Consider the following 5,363-nt stretch of genomic DNA (forward strand, 5'->3'; position numbering starts at 1 on the left):
AGCTAACTAGACGAGGGACTGCGGCTTGAGACGCACACACACGGGACACGCGTGCGGCGCATGCATGCGCTGACACACTTTTGATGACACCTTACATAATTCTCTGCAATACCACGCAGAAATCTGGCCATATTGAGCAAGCCGTTGTGTGTGTGGCTCATCGACATCGGTGGTCCCCAACCTCTTTTTTTTTTTTTTTTTGTGGCGCGGACCGGTTGAGACAAGTACATGCTGTTCGCGGACTGGCAACCTTTCTTTTTTTTTTTCGCTGATTTTGAATCGGCCATTTTAAAGCACTGCTACGGACAACAAAGCGAATTATAGTCATTCAACATTTTATTGACCTTGATATTTTTTTATTTATTTTTTGTCATTCATTTCAGACAGTGTTATTCTACTGTACAAGAATGTAGACTAAAATAACAGAACATTTGTGAACTACTAAGAAAATGACCATATAATAAATGTCATAATGTCAACATACGAATTTTAAAGTTACGATCGGCGTTAGCATCGTTGCTACTTGCTAATGTGACCGATCAAACGATTGATGGCTGTTTTCATCCGGCGCGCTAGTTATTAGCGACCTAACTGCTCGTGGGCGGGCTTTTCAAACGCCGCTCGCATTTTTCGCTACCCGTTCAAATGATTCAACAGATTTCTTGTCTTGCCTTGTTTCTGACGACATAGCACACGCAACAGCTTCCTCCTCCACGTCGCGCCGGGAGGGAACTTCTCTTGACGAACTAGCTTGGTCTTCGGACGTCATGGCTGCCCATCAGCTGCGCGCTTAGCTTTATATGTTGGGTCAATTTGTTACTGTTACCTTTTTGGTTGATCGCATCTTCTTTCGCTTATTGGCGGATTCTGTTGATTTCTGGAGCTCGTGCGTACAGCCATGAAATGGGGGGGGGGGGCGAGAGAGAACTATTAGTTTGTACAAGAACAAAATGTGGCCATTAATTTGCTCATTTTACACCACGCCGGCGACGAAATCGCTTACCGCTCTTGAGCGTGTTTGACTAATCTGCAATTCATCACTATGGACTCATCTCCGCCCAGCAAACACTGATATCGCTGATTGATGAGCTTGAACCGGGTCAATATAGGCAAGACCAAATCAATAAGGTTAAACTCACTCATGCCCTTCTTGAGAGCAGGGTAGTGTGTGTCTTAGTGTGCGTGCGCATTGTGCGCTCGAGGAAGGGGGAGCGGGGGCTAGTGGGTGTGTGTGCGCGTGTGTGTGTGTAGTTCTTCAGAGTAGAAACCAGAAGTGTAGCATACAGGAACAGAATCGGTTTCATCACCGGAGGCATCGACGATGAGCAGGAAGACACGAAGAGGGAGTGATGGGAAGGGGAGAGACAAAAAGAGCATCAAAAGATTAGGCGCACGCACACACACACACACACACACACACACACACACACACACACACACACGCAGTCAGTTTCCATCAGTTGCCTGCAGAGCTTTGAGTTACGACCACCGTCATGTGATCATTTACACCCATTACAACAGATAACCGGAGGCCACGCTTCTCGAACTCCTCACTTTGTGCGTGCGTGCGTGTGTGTGTGTGTGTGTGTGTGTGTGTGTGTGTGTGCGTGTTTAGAGAAAACTAAACAAGAAGCTAGCTGGTTAGCTTTGTCCAGATTTGGGGCGTCTGCGTCATTCGATCTGAGGCGGAACCGCCACTCTTGGCCTCCGCTTGAGCGCATTTATTGAAAGAAGAAATACATTGAAGACATTTAATCAGCTTGTTCTTGAAAAAAATGTCACGAAAAAATATGGAAGCAACATTTCAGGTCATGAAGTTCACTGTCGAGCATTTTGGAGTCCAAGGATGCTCTTTCTGAACCTTTTCCGACCATCCCGGCATCGCACAGATACACGATTTCGTCGACGAGTCAACGTAGGAGCTGATGAGTATTGAAGACGTCCGTGCACCGACGGCATTTTCATTCCATACATAAGGACATTTGACGTGAGTTCTTTCAGTTCAGCCCGATTCAGTGTGCTTCTCCTCCAGGAATCATCCCACACCCCGACAACGCACCCCGGCGGTGCGAACGCGTGCCTGCGTGATGTCAGCGTTGTCGCCGACTCTCGTGCTCGCCCGCTGGTCTGATGCAACACCTTTGCTGGCTCCTGCACAAAAGAGAGAACGGATTGTCAGCGTGACGGTGAGATTGAGCCGTGGACGCCGTCGTCAATGTCCCGTACACGAAAGTCTTCAGTCACTCGGTGCAATCATCCGCGAAAGGCTCACTCTTGAGGAACAACAAAAAAAAGGGCATTCTTGAATCCCGCAGCCAAATAATAAGCAGTTTTATTAGTGTTTGAGTTATCGGTATTGCACAACAGAAAATTAGTGTACGGCTTTGAATGAAAACGTTTTCAAAACTTAGGACACGCAGTGTTGGAGATGTTCCCGTGAGTGCACGCGCGCACACACGCAGCCAATTCAATCATGTCTGTCTTCCCGGGGAGCCTCTCTGGAGTCAAAAAAATCACCTTTTCCGTGTCAATGTGCGCAGCGGTCCCAACGGAACGCGTGTGCACAATTTCACAGTATTCGCTCGAGACATTATTACATCAGATTTGAAAAAGAAAATCTTGCTGGGTGCAGATTGCAAGGTATGATGGAAGATTTTATTTTATATATATTTTTTGTGTTTGTGTGTGTGTGTGTGGGGGGGGGGCGGGGTCTAGTCCATCCAGAAAAAACATTCATGGCCCTTTTCCACCGCGCTTGTGCAAGTGCTAATTCCGGGCCAGTGCCCAGGTTAGCACCATTTTTTTTCTTCGTATTTGGGCTTTTATCAACATTGTTTAAACTCCCTGCGCACACTCTGACAATTCAGCACCACTGCCACCTACTGTAGTGGATGTGCAATTACACGATATCTGAGTACAGGGAAAAAAAAGGACTTGCATGCACTTTAAGAGCAAGCTGCGTGATTTCCATTTTGAAAGCACAAAAGCTTTCATTTGAAGTCAAGCTCCGACCTGGTGTTTTCCGTCTGGCTTTCAGCTCAGATCATTTCAAAAGTGACGAGTCACGTCTTTGGCACGTCAAATATCTTTCAAAATTCGACCGGACCGGAAATGGCGGCTCAAAGGAGACACGGAGCAGCGGCCGAGCGTCGTGTCTGTTCGGCAACGCGATGTTCGAATGTTCCAAAGGGCTGCGCTGTAAATTCCAAGCGTCGAGGAGCAGCCAAACGACGTGTCGAGCGTCTTGTCGAAAACGAGCGGTCTTTAAAAGCGTCGCCTCGAGTGCGCCGAGGATTCTAAAGGCCTGTAATTATTTGTATGTCTTTATTTTGGAACTAATTGTCTATTTTCTTATTTTACTTTGGCTGGGGTCCTCCCGATGGATTCCCGTCACGATTCATCAAATTACAATTACCGCCTGACTTATTCCAGTGGACCGTTAGCATGTATTCACTTGAGTATATTTAAAGAGCATTAAGTAATTGGAAAAACAGGACAGGAGACTGGGAGAGGGGGGAGAAAAAAAAAAAACGGTCTTTGTGGAATTACTCAATCACTCCCCGATTTAATATCATCTCACTCCCGTTCCTCCTGTGGAAATTTGTGTCTTATGAAGCTATAATCCGCCGAGAGTTAAGACGATTTTGTGTTCATAATTACAGAGAAGCATTTGAATTTTTGTTGTTGTTGTTGTTGTTGTTGTTGGGTTTTTTTTACCATGCCCATATGCCACGAAAAAGAGGCTAAGGAAGCAAGACGGACGATTCCACAGCGTCTTCGCGAATGAAGTGCCGGTGGCGCCCCGGACAGAGCAACTCCGTTCTGAAATTGGACGGTTGGACTCATGACTCATTGCGAGAGAATAATCTTGGGAGAATTCCCAGATGGCCACGTGCAATTCATATCTGAGAAGTGACGGATGGATTTTTTTTTTTTTCATTAAGGCAGCATGAACAAAAGTTATACATACAAGATATTTAAAGTAGAGTATTTTATTTTTGAAGATACATTTTTCAAAGCGTGTAGGATCAAAGGCTTGGATCAAAATAACCGCATGTCTTTTTTTTTTTTTTCTCCTTCCGGTGCAAAGAGCCCTCTTGCATCAAAATGACCGTTCAAGGATGGCACAAAACTGCTCAACAAGAAACCAACATGAAGTGTACTTTTTTCTTTTTTTTTTTACTTTCGGGAGGGGTTGCAGAAAAATGAAAACATTTGAGTCCAGATGCATTTTGGAAGGATCTTCTTCCAAGATGGATCTGGAGCAGGATGATTTTCCTTCATGCAACCTCCTTGATGAAATTGGCCACATTCCGATACGTTTATTGACTGTTTGGTGAGCTCGCCGATGCCCCCAAAAGGCCTCTTCAAACCGCAGGAGGACAAACGGCGGTGCTCACGTTTGAACGGGTCGATGTGATACACGCGGCGGGACCGCGACCCAACATTTCGATACATCGGGCGCTGCCGCTCAACAAGTGTGCGGCAACCGGCATGTGCCGCTGACCGGACGGGACCCCCGGATGACTCATTGACAACACTGACGCCAACGGAGCCCGCTGACGCCTTCGTGAGGACAAAAACTCAACTCTTCTCCACGTCTGCCACTTCTCTTCGCTCGTCGAAGCCGTCCTGTCTCACGTCCAACCCTCCCCCAACTTTTGGTTCTCTGTCCAGCTCGGTGGGACCCCCACTCTCTCTCTCTCGCACCCGCTGTCTCTTAACCTCTCTCGCCCCCTCCCTCAGGGCAGAAGTAAGCCACGCCTTGAGGCCCTGCTCCCATTGTGAGCCCTCCGCTACTTCTGTTTGGGGCCTTTGTGTGCCGCTAATCAGCCGTGGGGCCATGCTTGGCCCCCAAATGTGTGTGTGTGCGCGTGTGTGTGTGTCCCTTGCGCTCATTACGTAGCCACACTGGGAGGCCAGCATGGGAAGTTTCTGCCGCACTCCTCCACACCTCCCTCCATCCCACCATCGGCGTTGACTCTCCCCGAGCTGTCTCTCACCCCCGCTTAAATTCCGTTAAAAACACCATCGAGCCGCATGACTTTTTATCCGCTCCGATGACGCCGATGCCGATGTCCAGTCTGATTTGGAGTTGAGCGAGGCCTTCGGTAAAATGGTCCAAAGAGAGTAAGCGCATGTTGAAAGTGACGAGCAGCACCGGCATTTATTTGCCAGGGCCCGCGGGATGAATGCTGACACACTTGCGCAAGTTTTGAGTGGTCGCATCGACTCAGCCCCCACACCACCCCCCACCCCCACCCTCCTGGGTCTTGACTTCTGCTAATTCAGTGCGAGCCAACCACCGAGGATTCTGAAAGCGCTGAAGCCTTTGATGGTTTGAAAGTACGTTTAGTGTCACT

At 47.9% G+C, this 5,363-nt stretch overlaps 1 protein-coding gene across 1 annotated transcript in view; it reads right to left on the reverse strand.

Annotated features, from left to right (window-relative positions):
* Positions 1-1,737: 1,737 nt before the first annotated feature.
* sox2 (SRY-box transcription factor 2) overlaps positions 1,738-5,363 on the reverse strand; it is a 28,319-nt gene continuing 24,693 nt past the window's right edge. The window contains exon 4 of the mRNA XM_019885751.1: positions 1,738-2,151. The gene's annotated coding sequence lies outside the window, so the exon portion shown is untranslated. The remainder of the gene's footprint in view (positions 2,152-5,363) is intronic.

Source organism: Hippocampus comes, unplaced genomic scaffold, assembly GCF_001891065.2.
Source record: "Hippocampus comes isolate QL1 unplaced genomic scaffold, H_comes_QL1_v1.1 scaffold90, whole genome shotgun sequence".
Classification (NCBI taxonomy): Eukaryota; Metazoa; Chordata; class Actinopteri; order Syngnathiformes; family Syngnathidae; genus Hippocampus; species Hippocampus comes.